Genomic DNA, 15,870 nt, shown 5'->3' with positions numbered 1-15,870 from the left:
GCACCCACTTTTCCCCCCCAGTTTTGGGGAAGAAAAAGTGCGTCTTATAGTCCGAAAAATACGGTAATCAGTTAGTGCAAACCTGTAAACAGAAAATTATTTCCACTCAGGAAGGGTAATGGAAAAAGAAGAATGTATATTTTGTGTCACCTCAGGGTTCTGCGTACACTCACAATTATTATTTATCTAATAAAAATTGTCAGCCTAACTACCTTTACCCTTTACTGTTTTCCTTCTATCAACATAAGTCTTACTGCAGAACAGAGCTGCTCGCAGTGGGCTGACTAATTATACATTAAGATGGTTACATTACCACTGCTTATAAGTTTATTGTCAGCTGGTGCTTGACATTTGGTTCTTTTGCAACGAGTATTAACTGTGGCAACGTCTCTTCTTGTGCCCAGCACACTGCAGGTGGCTGCTCTGCTGCCGGCTTTTCTCCATCAAGACCATCCTCTGTTCTCCTGGCACTATTTTCTTGGCTAGGCTATCCTCTTCTGGCAGCTGTTCCCACCTCTCCACCCTCTTTCCCCGACATCTCTCATCCCCTGGTTAAAAATAAATTGATATATTAGAAATGTTAGCATCAATGGAAGTCTGGCAGTATTTTTTTGCTCACTCTTACTAATTTTCAGCGCTTGCAGTTTTAGCAAAAGTCTATAACCAAATAAATGTACCGTGTCCTGGCTTACATAGAACAGCTTATCCTGGCTGCCTTCAAAAACAGACACTTCCTTTCCTCTCTGGTAAATTACTCTAACCACTCACAGACACACCAATAGCAATTCTTATCCACAGACTCTGATGCCAAGCACTGGGTGTACTATATAGGCCTCTATACCTTGGGAAAACATGGGACTCAAATTGTAGAATCCACCCTACCTTAATCTTGCAGCTTCCCATTAAAGCCAGCCTCAGACTTTAAATGACTAATAAATACCCAGCAGTGGAACCTAGAGGTTCTCTGCAGAACACCACTGCTGGTTTTAGATTAGTAGTATCTGAGATACCATGGCCCAACATACCTTCCATCTAGCTCTTTTCCAAATACCACAGGTGACTTTTTTGTCACTGCGTTACAAAAGTTAGAACATTTTTTTCCAAACATATTAGACTAAGCCTTTTTAAATGGTAAATGCCTTATATACATTCCAATAAATATATGGTTTGGTGCAGGTTTTACAAACATTCAAGGTTATATTAAAAAAATTAATATTTTGTATAATAAAAAATTATAAATGGTCTGACCACCCAAGTTGAAAAATGTAAGACTGGACCTTGTAGCAAAAAAGTTAAATATCTGCAAAAGTTAGGAGACCTGCATTTGACATATTCAATGCCACAAATTCAAAGCCTAACAACAAAAGGTACCTCTACCTTGCCACACCCATGTGTGCCTGCAGCTCTTCCTCACATGTGCGTTCTTGGTCCTTCTCCATGTCTGCACAGCTGCCACCCATCACGTATCTGAATTCCTGAGCAGTACTAGTCTAGATTTCTTCTTGCCTATTCCACTGGTCTTTAGAAGGCCAGGAAGTATGTTATTATGCTGCAAAAGGTCAATGAAACACCTCACCACTTTGCAACAATACTGACAATTTATTATCACTGCCAGGTCATTACAGCCCCCCATGGCTCTGGACCCATAGAAGAAGAAATGAGCTGATATGATTATAATCATTATCTTACTTTTTACTGATACTGTATATACTTAAAAATAAATCTGGAGAAAACATGAAAAATACCTTGACTTTGGTACAAACCTGAGAACCAAGATGTGGCTGCCACTTCTGACATTCAAAATGGTAATCCGTTGAAACGCCAAGAAAATAAACCTGAATAAATACATCCATGGTATGTTGCAAATCATTACTTTTAGTAAAACAATATTTTAAAGTATTTTGTACTTTTGAGTTGGTTAAATAATTTTGTAATTTTTAGTTGGTACAATGGGTTATTTGTCCTTAAATGATCTTTTTTGCATGGTTGTTGCCCACCAGTAGATGGAGCTGTGTCCTCTTGTAAGTTTTGTTACAGCTTGATCTGTCAAACCAGAGATAAATGCAGTTCCGAGACATTCCAGTAGGTGCCACCTGAGTATAAACTGAGATTCTCAGTTTATACCTGAGTATATATTATTTCTGGCACAACTATAAAGCAGCAATATCTACTTGTGAAAAGTATAATTCACCATTTCCAAATATAGTGATCATTTACTTCATCCCTATTTAATGTACAGTGCTGCGTAATATGTTGGTGCTATATAAATCCTGTTTTTAATAATAATAATATTAATAATAATAATAATAGTAATAAATTCTAATGGAATTCTGATCAGCACTTTATTAAAAATATGGTTTGAGGATGAAAGCACTAACTGCCAGTTATCTGACCTTTTTGATGAAGGTGATCTTATAGAGGTGGCAAAAAATATTAGAGAACAAAGCAAGAAGTTGTCATTAGATCACAACTTCTTTATGAATAGGTGTCATTGTCATTGCAAAAAAATATGTGATAGGTATGAGTTGAGACAACATTGTCAAAATAATACATTGCCTAGGTCACCTTGTGATAAAACACAAGTTTGACCAGTGCAGTCCTTACTGTCGTCAATGTATCCTAGCAATGCACATAAAAATACATCAAATACTTTTTGCCAGATTAATCTTATTTAGCTCATTTTAAAGCTTCCATGTGTGTATAAAGATGGGGACAACATATTTCCTGTAGTTTGTGCTACACCATTTTATTGTACAAGTTTACATGCAAAAGTAATTAGTTCAGCCCTGACAACTGTGTACATTTTAGTTGAAATGCTTGTTTTTGCTATAGGACCATTGGAACTCAATCTATACCTAAATGGGTAGATGAGTGCTGGATCTCTATGGTCATTAATTTTGTGATAATTACATATTTCCATGCCAAAAGCAATCATATTTGTTTTTGCTTAAACAATGACTGTCAGATATCATTCTATTCACTTCTGCCACCAACCAAAATAAGTCTAAAATGTACTCTGTTCTTTAAACCAGTATATGGTTTATATGTATCTGCTACATGTTCTCTCAAAATTTGCATTCATAATTTGTTGTGGTGCCATATGGTCACAGATTTTACCAATAAATTAAAAAATATGAGGAGGTGATGCTAATAGTTTGAACTTTTATTTAGGGATCAATTAAATGTTTTTACATTGTTTCACTTAATATGTACCTAAAGGTTCCCTTGAAAGCATTTTTTTTGTAAAAATACTATGTTAAGGGGCTTCGCAATCAACTCTTTTACAGAAAAACTACTTTTTCAATTAAACTTTCAACATAATCACATGTCTGTCTGACATCCCCCAGCAACAATTCTACGCTCAGGTGCTTTGCAATTATTTTGAAACTTTGAAATGTGTTTTTACTCCTTATCACTAGCAAAGAAACATGCTATCCAGTGGAGCTGTGGACCAAGTGACAAAAGCTACAAATATTGCCTTATACGAGACAACAATGAGGTTAACTTTGTAAAGACCTGGAAATGGTTGTGTTTGACTGCTTCTTTGTAGAACAGACATTACCTGTTAAAGTTGACCAAGTTGCTGACGATGTGACTTGCTGGATGGGGGGGGGGGGGGTTATATACATGACTGTAGAAAAAAATGTTTACTACTATATATCTAATATCTGGGAAACAGGATTGAATAGAAAAGGCACATCCTCTTCTCCTTTACTTGTACAAATTTGACTAACCATAGGAGTTAAAATTTCTGAGCTGTCTTGCACAGAGGGTTTGTATTCATTGCTTCAATTTAGCCTAATCAGTCCTTTCTGTTAGTCAGTGCTCCGAAATGTAGAGAGGTGAAGAAATCAACACTTCAGCAGTAATTCTCCCATTAACCCAGGTGACAGTAGCAGTGTACCTGAAATGTAAACTGCAGGCAGTCCACGGACATAGCTGGTTATAGAAAGAAAATGTACTCAAGGCACAGTAAGTAATAGTCATGAGAATATTGGTCTTATAGTGACATGTATCAAGCTGTCATCAAGTCATACCTTTGTTGTTCCTCTAAAGCCTGTAGTGCTCCTCAAATTATGGTGTTTAGAAAAATCACATCCCTTAATTAGTTGAGAGAGGGAGATTTGTATGATTTTTTCATGTTCTTTTAAGAGATGTGGTGTAAGTTTGTTCTATCCACATAAACCTTTCTTTACTACATAAAGGTTTCAAATCATACTAGTAAATGAGCACAATAAGGTCCCCCCCAATCACTGCCATGATAGCAGGCTCTTAAGGCTTAACATTGTACATATCCATTGAGACGTAATGGCAGAAGTGAGATTGTGGTGTGGTTACCACCTCCTTATCCGAGCGAACTTTGGGGAAGACACTACATGTAGCATGTATCCACGGCATACCCATAAAGACTAAATCAGTGAGCAGTTCAGTGACTCTTACCACCACCTGCTGTGAAATTTACTTCTGCTGGTTCTTTAAGATCTGTCCTGTAGTGCCACTGATCAAGAGGCTGGCAAGGTGCCAGCCAACAGCAGCTTTGCAGGATTGCTTCATCCCATTGCAGATCTGAACCCCCGGGACACACACACACACACACACACACACACACACACACACACTGCAGACTGGGGGAACACCCAGTGCAGACTAGGCCTGGGTGGCGTATTAAGAAATCTGACCCCGAGTTGGTAGAATATGGAGAATGCACATTCTGCACCACCATAACCAAAGTCAAAGTTCCTGCTGTATTTAGGGTGACCCTAGTATAGAAGTCCAGATTTCCGGGGCTGGATTCACACCTTTGTCCTTAAATTGTTTTTGGGTGTAATGAAGTGTGAAATGTATGCAAAACACATTTTGAGCAAATTAAAACGCACAATGGAGCATTATTAATATTTTATTTTAAAAATAGTGTACCTTGATGCTCATTTTGTGTTTTGTGTGTGCTAAAAAGCTAAATAATCTCTTAAAGCACACCGGTTTGCAGCATTTATGAATATGCATAAGTATGTGAATCTGCACAGAATGCTTTATTTTCTTGGGTGAGGTTAAAATTTAAATTTTTCACTGTACTTATTCATTGAGACATAATGGCAGAAGACAGCTTGTCCTAATATAATGCATTTATTCTTATTGTCATGGTAATTGCTTTATGCAAGTGAATTTTTTCATTAGCCTAAAGGATACCTGTGTATCCAAGTGTGAACCTAATTATGGTTAATAGAGCGAATCATCTAGTAAAAAACTAATATAAATAAGAAATTATACCTTAATTGGCTCTTCTGTGCTCTTAGTGCAGTGTTTTTTTTCAAAATGATGACCTAGAAGTAAAAAAAAAAAAAAAAAAAAAAAAAAAACATTTTTATATCCAGTTTGTTGACTGCCCTGCAATCAATTTGCTAATTTTCCATGATGTGATTTTAATACCCAGAAAGTAAATGCTTACTGTTGAGTTCCAGCCTATTTCACACTATTAATTAACTAAAGAAGCAACAATTCATAAAACACCAAAAAGAAAAACTCTCTTTTGAGCAGTTCAAATTGGTCCATTGAGTTTGTCTTTTTTGGGTTTTGTTTTTTTATTTCATAGTTTTGACTGGGTAAAGACCAATGTTTATCCCAAGCATGTTTGAATTCACTTTCTTCTGTAAGTCTGTTTCCCTTTTCTTTGAAAAAATTGTTTTTTAAAGTTAGTTTTAAACTTTTACTTCTAGTTTGAGGTCACCCATCTTCCCTTATCTCAGTTTTTTAATGAAGATTCTGTCCTCCTGAACCTTATTTATAACCCTTTATGAATTTTGAAGGATACAGCATGTTCACCATTTCTTCATTTACTCTATGTTGTTCATATTAAGTTTCTTCATTCTTTCCTAATATTTTTATTCCTTAGTCCCCCATCTCCACTTGTTCTGTCTCATAAAATACTAATGCAAGTGAGCTCCACAGAATTGGTCACACTGTTTTTGTTCTTTATGAGGTCTAACTAAAGCTCTTATAGTGGAATCGGGACCTCCTCCCACTTGCTGCAGGCCATTAATGTATTTGCTTTACCTGCTGCCAAGACATACACTTTGTATATGTTGCAATAATCTGCAATGAGCAATCCTAAATCTTTTTCTTCTGTTGCTCTGTAGCATTATTTTACCCAAATTTCATTTTTGCATTCAGAAATTTTTAACTGCATTTTTCACCACACTAAGTTTACATCAAGGATAAATCATGTTGGATGTTACAAGCATCTCCAGTAATATACAACCTATTACATAACTTTGTGTCTTTAGCAATAGGCATACATTACTTGCCAAACTTTAAGCTATATCACAGGACCTAGTACAGTGTCTTTTAGTAGTAACTAGTAACTGACTTCTGTTATGAATACATTTTTTTTACAACTGATTCTTATCTCGATATCTAATTTTTGTATTTGTCACAATAAAATACATCTAATTGCAAAAGTAAGCACAAAAAGACAAAGAGACTGCATTTGTTTTCCTGAAGCTGACAATCACTTAAAAAAAACAAAATATGAGAGGCCTTAACAGTGAAAACAATATTTAGATTTACAGGATCTGAATTGTGTTTACACTGAGCATGTAACAAAGAAATATGTTGACTGTTAGAGTGGTAAAACTATTTTTATTGTAAACAAATAGTGGGCAACAAAATAAGGGAGGGAACATGGTACAACAAAAAGGACATTTTGGGATTAACCAAAAATAATAATTATCCAGAACAAAATTAATCCAAGAATAATCCAGGTGAGGCATAAACAACAGGCACTTGGTTTATAATTCAAGTTGAATCCCTCAAGTTTTTAACTGTATGTGTCTTCTTTAGGGTAGTAAACATCTCTAAGTGTGCTGATCATTATTAGTGTTACAGGTAAGGAAAAGGAGGACAAATCCAATATTTTGAGTTTCCAACAGAACAGTAATGGAGGGGGAATTTGTCAACGGTAATACTTGTTCTGATGACAACTATCTAACAGTAATCTTCCTTCACATTGGAAAAAAAACCTCTTCACTTCCCACAATAATTAATTCTTAGTAAATAATTAGTACTTCTCCCAAAATAGCAAGGAAAACCATTAACAGATTTATCCCTTCCCCTATTTCTATCTAAATGAAAAAGTAACCATGGCATCCAAAAAAGAAAACTAGGTGCAATAGATATGTTGGGGGAGTCCTGACTCCCTGATTTTTTTTCTCTTTCCCAGCTTTCTTGTTTGTTAATTTGTTAACAATAAATTCCTTGTTTTTTCTGCATAAATAGACTGTGGTCCCGCTCTGATAAATGAGTATTTTTTTTTAGAGCCATCAGCCTGATATAGTCTAATAATACTGGTCAGTCTCCAGTCCTCCCCTATTGCTAAATGTGGTATTGCATAAAATATTATTGTGGAAAATGTGTAGAACCTTATTTAGATTTGACTGGCTATGTCACAGTGTAGGAGCATCCCATCTTTTGGCAGTTGAGCGGATGTGCTAAAAGACATCATTGTAGATGCCAAATAGCCCTTGATCAAGTAAAAATTGTGATAGTGTACTGCCAGCTGCTTCTCTGTCTGAAATAGTCATTTGACATTTTTTGTTTATACTAGTATCCACTCCTGCCAAGATGCCATGTCAGACATGAGGAGGATTGCTGAACTTTGGCACCCAAGTTACATACCCCGAATCTTCAAATGAGTGACTTGGCACTGCTTTGCAGCAATATTTGTTTTCATACCAAGAAATAATTCAGTTTTTGATGAAATTAGCTGTGCTTTCACTTCTTATCAATTTCACATCACAGTAGTAATTTGCATTTTACCCTCTTCCATTTTATTAGACTTCTGTAGTCTAGTCTAGTCTAGTTTAGTTTAGAAAAGCAAATTAGAGAACTTGTTCAAAAAATATTGACACTTAGCATTACATATTTCCTTTTACTTAGTAGATTATTGCCCATTAATTAGCCACAAGATAATATATTCTATACATGATACACTTTTGTAACATTGTGTTGATATGCTCAAATAACACTGGGGAATGCATTTTTTGTTGAGTTGGATCTTACACTTGTTTTTTTTTATTAATTTGTGGGTGCTGAATCCAGAAATGACCCTAGTTTTTGCTATCACATCCAGTTTTTTCGATACCCTCCATTTTTGTCAAAAAAAATACAGATTTTATAGACAATGAAAAAATATTGAAATAATAACTTGAATGTACTGTTTATTTAAATTTCTTTTTTTCATACAAAGGATTTATTGTTACTCAACAACTTAACATTTGAAAATTAATTGGGTAAGTGGTAGAAGGTAAAGGTAAAAATTTACACTTAGCTTTTCCTTCAGTGTTAGGACAATCCCGCCGGATGCTCCAACAATAGTCAGCCATCATATGTACATCCCATCCACCCTGATACCGTCCTTCCATGACCTTCAAATCTTGGTGGAATCATTCACCTAGCTCATCACTCTGCACCAAGGTTTTCCAGGAAGTTCAAAAGATGGCTATGCAGAAAATGCACCTTGATGCTCATATTTCAACCAAGCATTTTGTAGCTCTCCAAGAGTTTCTGGACAATTTCTGTATAATTATTTGCTTGTGTGTTTCCAAGAAAGTCCTAGACAATGGCTTTGAATGGTAACCGAACATTCTTTTCGACTTCTGACATTGGCCTGATAAAATGTTCATTTTTGATGAGCTACCGAATCTGTGGACCATAAAACACACCCACCTTTATTTTTTTCAAATGCCAGGCTAGGAAATGCCAAAATGAGGTACTTGAAACAGTCTCCTTCAGTTGGCAAAGCTTTAACAAACTGCTTTATCAGGGCCAGTTTCATGTGCAGAGGCGGGAATTTAATATTCTTTCTATTAAAAAATGGCTCATTTAGAATGTTTGGATAACCTGCTTTTGGGGCAGATCTTGGGAGGCCAATTCCTTTCCACTCACTGTCTCTCACAAGCTCTGCTGTCCCACATGCACAGATAACAGGGACACTTGGTGTATCCACATTGCTGACCAGGAAGAAAGCATACCATTTTAAGGTCAACACCCATGACCCAATTGTGTTGGTGATATTGCAACAACTCAATGACTCTCTTTATGTATTCATATTCTTCACAAAGAGAAACTAAATAGCCAATTGGGACTGACCCAAATATATTGCCATTGTGAAGGAGGACACACTTTATGCCTCGCTTGAATGATCGATGAATAGTCGTCATTCATCTGAACTTACCAGTTCCTCTATTAAACCAGGTATGTAAGCCACTGTCAGTTCTAAAGTACTGCAGAAATGCAATTTCTCTGGTTCGAAAGTATGATACCTTTGTTCCTTTTTCAAGTAGGTTTTTCTCACACAGCCTTGTTGCTAGGAGTTCTTAAGCCTTCTTTGTTGGTCCTCAATCATGTGCCAAATCACTCAACTCATGCTGATGAAATCCCTTACGAACAGAGTCCTCTTCAATTTCAAACATTTCATCATTGTTGTCACCTAGTTTATCACCATAATCATGTTCTTCAAGAGAGGGTAGTGTAACGAAAACTGGCACTGGAAATTCATCTGAATGAGCCACTGGGCATATAGCTGATGGTAGACTGGGATACTCTTTTATTTATTTTTCTTGTTATATCCTGAAGTTTTCACTATAAAAAAGTAATAGTCACTGAAATGATCTCCTGGCTCTCGCCAAACCATAGGTATACCAGATGGCATCTTATCACGTGTTCCCTTTGTCCACATCCGTAAACCCTGGACACAATGTTTCCACACCTTATGAGGGGTCCAAGATTTATCTTGATCACCAAGTCTAACTTTGAAATATGCTGAATAGGCTTGCTCTACAAATGTGCTGATGTTCACCCTTTGACTGGGAATGGTGAAACTGCCACAGATATACCCAAATTATTCAGGCTTGTTTGGGAACTTACGACGAGAAAAAACAGACCAGACATGACCTGAAAGAAAGGAAATACGTGTGTAAGTAGAAAAATACATTTTGCCCATTTACTACGTAGAACAGTGCACGACCTCTGACCACACTGTCTTGAGTGTAAATAAATAGCCTATACAAATCCATGCTACAGTAATCGCAATAATATAGGCGGTAGAGAAAAAACCTGACGTGATAGAAGAAAACTAACTGCACTTTTAGAATCAGTATACCTATTTTAGTGCAAATAAGCTTAAAAATTTAAGTCAACAAAACGTGTTCAAAATTGTTCCCCAGTGTAATATTAATCAGTGACTGTATACTAGATTTTACAATATTTTGAATGACAGGTATGCATGTTTAGGTGTTCCCAAGCATTTGCTTTCACCTATATGTTTTAAATTGAGATTCGAGATATACCATGTTGTTGAAGCAGTTGTGTTGCAAAGTACTTTTTGAGGGGTTATTTGGAAATAACATTGGAGTGACTAACATTGGGGGGGGGACCAACTCACTTTTTGTTAGATTTATTCTTCAAGAGCTACAGAATTTTCAGCGCAGTTGTTCTAGACATTTCTCTGCCAGAAATGTACTGTATATGGGAGCAGGTGCCGAAATATGAATAGGAGTTTATGATTTATGTGATTCATAAAAAGAGTGTTTGAATGTGTGTTTGTGGCAAAATTGCTGTTGATAAAACATGCTGAGAAGCTTCTTCTCCTGTTGCCTATTTCTGCATGTACTCCTAAAGAACAGTTGAAATTAGTTATCTGATTGAACTCACAGGAATGCATAGTTCTCCCAAGCCTGTTTTTGGGGGGCGGGCCGCCCATCTTTGTGATTTTTCCGCCCGGCACATTTTTAGCAGCTCTGAACGGACAACGGAGAGGCTGCTCTGCTTGCTCCGTTCTCTGCTTATGAGCGCTGATTAGAGCCAGGCGGAGTGAGAAGAGCACAGCTATAAAGAGATCAGACACAAGCTGTCCCTCCCCTATCTCATAGCTTTGCCGAGTCTTTTGAAAAAAAAAAAAAAAAACACACATCATGTTAAACAATGTATCCGCCTAGTGGGGGTGTGTAATGACAATCAGCAGTGTGTGTATAAATGCTACATGACACATTCCTCAGCCTTACAGCTCTCTGTGTATAAACCTTCTTATCTCCTAAACTGTATGTTATAATGACTTGAAATTTTTAGGGTGCACAGGGAACACTTAAAGTTATCACTTAAAGTTAGCACCATTAGCACAAATTCAGCACCCCAGCTTTTACAAATTTCATGATTTGGGGATCAGATTTGTAAAATCTTGTGAAAATACAACATTGGGGTTGCAATATTAAAAGCAAGTGTGCATAGAAATCCTTAATTAAAAATGCAAATTAGGGACCCCCAGGACCACTTACATAAAAAGGATCATTGGGGAAGGGCCCCTAAATTTATACTTATCCCTCACAAATCTATAACTGTCATACTATGTTACCGTCACCCCAATTTCCTTAGAATGGTGGAGTGTACAAAGCCGAAAATGTAGGTGCAGTGGGGGGGGGGACACTTTTGGATAACCCCCTACACTAAAATTTCATTACTGTGGCAAGTGCACTGCCCTGTTATTATTAATATACAGTATTTATATAGCGCCATCATATTACGCAGCGCTGTACAAAGTTCATAGTTATGTCACTAACTGTCCCTCAAAGGAGCTCACAATCTAATGTCCCTACTATAGTCATATGTGGTTAATGTAGTCTAAGGTCAATTTTAGGGGGAAGCCAATTAAACTTAACTGCTTTTGGGATGTGGGAGGAAACCGGAGTACCCGGAGGAAACCCACGCAGACACAGGGAGAACCTGCAAACTCCATGCAGATAGTGTCCTGGGTGGGATTCGAACCCAGGACCTAGCGCTGCAAAGGCTGGAGTGCTAACCCCTGAGCCACCGTGCTGCCCTGTTACACATTACTGCCCACTTCTAACACCGGAACCCCAATTTCTCTGGAATGGGGGGTGTAGGAAACTGAAAATGTGTGGGGAACATCTGTGGATAACACCCCCTACAATTTTATCACAATGGCATCATTAGAACATAAAAAACTCTGCCCATCAAAGCGAAATTGGGGTACAGTCATGTGTAAGAGGGCAGGGTGTTTTGATAGGCAGAGTTTATGTAATAATGCCATGGTGATGAAAGTTTGGGGGGGGGGGTGTTAGCCACAAGTGTCCCCCACTTGCACCTATAATTTTGTTTATCTGCACCTCTCTGTTTTAGAGAAATTAGGGTTCAAGATAGGGAAGTGGACAGTTTGATGGGCAAAGGTTTTTATGTTCTAATGATGCCATGCTAATTAAATTTAGGGGGTTTACACATCTGTTCCCCGCTTGCACCTACATTTTCAGTTTGCTGCACCTCCCCATTGCAGATAAATTGGGATTCAAAGACCAGAAGCAGAAATGGCAGCATAGTATTACAATTTTAGTTTGGTGAAAGGTAGGTAAAACATTTAGAGGGGCCCACCCCAGTGCTTCTTGCTATGTAAGTGGCCCCGGGGTCCTTTATTTGCATTTCAATTTTGGGCTCCTAGGAGCACTTTCCTATAAAACAGCAACCCAAATGATTACCAATCCCGGGTGCCTAGCAGTTGCCAAGTAGACACTTGAGAGTTTTTTAGTTTTTTTTTTTAATGTGAACTAAGCCTAATTTGTTAAGCCACACTGATCACAATATTACACTAGTACAAGGCATTACACTATTAAAACATGGAACACTAGGGAGTTAAAATACACAGCACTGGACTGTTGGGGCATAGTACAAAAAAATCGGAAAATTGTACAAGCCAGACATGATAAAGTTGGAACAAAGTATAGAGATAGGTAGAACACTGACACAATAGCAGGGGTTACTGGATACCTATGTCATAAATACCTAGGAGCTCTAAATTTGCAGTATCTAGCCCCGCCTACTTTTTTTTTACCACCCAACAACCGTTTCCCCCCACCTGGCCGAAAAAAAATTTCTGGGGAGAACACTGGGAATGAGTAATTTTGTTTTGTGTCCTTGTCCACATCAGAGTAGAAAGCAAATAATGGGTTTCTGAAAGATTCCTTATAATGCACACATTTGTAATCTCTTATATCTGCATTGGTGCAACTTACTAAGATGAGAGCCATTTTTTTGAATTCATGAGGCAATGTACACAGGGAGCAGTTATAAAAAAAAAAAACCTCACTGCTCTGTGAAAATACCCATATGTACCAGCAGTATGTTCCAGAGGTTTTCAGAGATTAAAGCAGAACTAAACTAAAAAAAAAAATAAAAAAAACACACTTACCTTTAATCCCGTTGATTCATCATGGGGGTTTCTTCATTTGGGTCCCACGTTGTCCTGATCTCTGTCTTGGGCCAACACAGAGGAAGTGCTGGGTGCCAACATCATCTTCTCTTCTGGGTTCTTCTTCCTACCTCACCCTATCTTGCGCACCGGGATGTAGATTGGGTGATGTAGATTGGGCGATGTTGATGAGGAAAAAGATTGCCGATCTCACTGCGCATGTGTGAGATCCTCAATTTTTTTCTTCCATTAAAGGAGGAGCTTCTGCGCTTGCCCTAATCACGGGAGCAGCCAAGAGTCCCCCAGGATGCGTAACATAGGTATCTCAGGAGATTTTGCGCCCATTCGTTGCGGCCATCAAGACAGAAAGGAGAAGTGCTGCACCCTTTTTTTTTTTATAAAAAATACAATTTTTACTTTAAACAAAAGGGTTGTCTAGTTTTTTATGTAAAGTAAAAATTTTGAGTTCAGGTCTGCTTTAAATCTACACCAAAGTAAAAGTGAAGTACTTTCACTCACTTGGGGTCTTTAATTTGCAAATGTTGAGGCAGGTTTAAACTTTCTGCTTCATATAAAAAGCCATTATAATAAAAAAAAATGATCTGCATTGCTTGTACTCAAAGCAAAAAATATCTTTTTGCAGACATTTTCTGTTTAATCTGGGCAAAGAGTTTTCCTATATGAAAAACAGGCAGACCCAAGTCAGAAATTGAAAATTCATTTGTGTTCCCAGAAGGCATTCATTTCAAGTCAATTTTGTATTCCAACACTGAATAATCAAGATAAATCCATATAAATACCTGCAAACACTACAGGGAGTTGATTGTTAAGGACTTCAGCATAAAAGGCTTGGAACAAGTGAAAAGGTGTACAGTATTTTTATTCAGTTTAAAGTTGAATTTTAACCCTGCACACTCCTCCAAGAAACCCTCAATGCCCCCTTTTCTTAAGTCTAACTATTTCCCCATAAAAACAAAATAAAGCCCTGATGTTCTGCCTACAAATTTGGTCATGTCTCCTTTATTTGCACTGCTCCTTTTGAAGCCAACATCATCTTCGTCTCATAATCTGCAACTTTCCAGTGTTAGAGAAACCTGGGAGAATGGGCAGATGGTGTTTCAGGAATGAGGAAATGTGCACAAAAAAGTTGATTGAAAGTTGATGTGAATAAAGAAAAGCATCGTCAACATTTTTGCACAGCCTGTATGAAAGGAGTATAGGGATATGCATACGTGGGTGACAAATGCATATGAAATAGGGCAGCACGGTGGCTCAGAGGTAGTACTATTGCCTTTGCAGTGCTAGGTCCCAGGTTCGAATCTCGCCCAGGACACTATCTGCATGGAGTTCTGCATGTTCTCCCTGTGTTTGCGTGGGATTCCTCTGAGTACTCCGGTTTCTTCCCAAAAGCAAGCAGTTAGGTTAAATGGCTTCCCCCCAAAAAATTGACCTTAGACTGTATAAATATGACCATGGTAGGGACATTAGATTGTGAGCTCCTTTGAGGGACAGTTAGTGACATGGCTATGGACTTTGTACAGTGCTGCATAATATGATGGCGCTTTATAAATACTGCGTAATAATAATAATAAAATATATACAGCCATATCTTCAAAACAGGCTTACTGATGTCTAAAACAAATTGTTATTGCTTCCATCGAACGCTCAATGGAAAGTAAGCAAAGTTTGAGAAAGAGAAAGTCAGTGGGCTGAGTTAAATTTCACTTTAAAAAAATCTTTTTCTTAGTGGTTCCTTATTGTCGTGACTTGCTGCTCCATATTACAGTGTGTTAACTATTCCCCCAGAGGTAAAATAAACAATATTTATGTATGCTCTATGCACAAGGACACATACCATTTAAACATTTTGTTAAATAACTTTTTTTGTTCTTACTCATGTTTGCACCTTATACAATTCTCCCTGAGCTGGTAAACTACAATATACATATATTTATTTATTTATATTTTTTGGATTTAAATAGACATTAACACCCTAAAATTGTATTTATATTTAAATTTTTTTTAATGGTATAAAATCGGGCCAGCGATTCTGTGCTGTGCTCCACCGCAGTATCCCACACAGCCTATTTTGTCCAGCAATGTCACTTGCAGCAGCAAAGAGTATAGAGAAATAGTAGCAGACCCTGCTTCCCTTTAGCCGTGCAGCCTGATGTATTTTATGGAATCCCCAGCATCCATTGTTAGGCTGTGCAAGGCTGAAGGGGATCCTAGAGGCTGATCAGCTCCTGACTCAGTCCTGCCCTGCCATTGGCTGCTGGGACTTTATAGCCTCTTTGCTCCCAGTCACCAGTGTCTGTTGTAGCGTTAAGCTAGGCTGACTGGCTGCTGTTGTGTTTACGTGTGATTTACTGTTCCTGACCTAGCGTTTGTACATAGCCTGGAGCGACCTTTTGTCTGTGATCCTGACTCTGCTTGTATTTTGCCCTTGTGTACTTTGCTTGGTGGACAGATATTCTGTGTATGACCTCTGTTCTGTATTCTGGACTTGTCTCTGTTGGAATCTTGGTACTGCTGGGTAGTGTTGATGTTCGAATTCGGGTATACCCGAACCGAATTTTGATGCATTCGACAGCAAAAATTCGGGAGAAAAAAAAAAAAAA

The 15,870-nt window shown here is 37.7% G+C and overlaps 1 protein-coding gene and 1 long non-coding RNA gene across 2 annotated transcripts in view; one reads left to right on the top strand and one right to left on the bottom strand.

Moving 5' to 3' along the window:
• The window catches only part of LRRC20 (leucine rich repeat containing 20), a 98,736-nt gene that overhangs the window by 62,407 nt on the left and 20,459 nt on the right, over nt 1–15,870 (top strand). The window lies entirely within an intron of this gene.
• LOC140339728 (uncharacterized) overlaps nt 7–15,870 on the bottom strand; it is a 21,612-nt gene continuing 5,748 nt past the window's right edge. The window contains exons 2-3 of the long non-coding RNA XR_011922522.1: nt 5,269–5,321; nt 7–1,835 (exon numbers count right to left, since the gene is read on the bottom strand). This is a non-coding gene — a long non-coding RNA (uncharacterized lncRNA). The remainder of the gene's footprint in view (nt 1,836–5,268; nt 5,322–15,870) is intronic.

Source organism: Pyxicephalus adspersus, chromosome 10 (assembly GCF_032062135.1).
Source record: "Pyxicephalus adspersus chromosome 10, UCB_Pads_2.0, whole genome shotgun sequence".
NCBI lineage: Eukaryota > Metazoa > Chordata > Amphibia > Anura > Pyxicephalidae > Pyxicephalus > Pyxicephalus adspersus.
The sequence above is the reverse complement of the archived record's forward strand: the minus strand, read 5'-3'. Positions and strand labels throughout refer to the sequence as shown.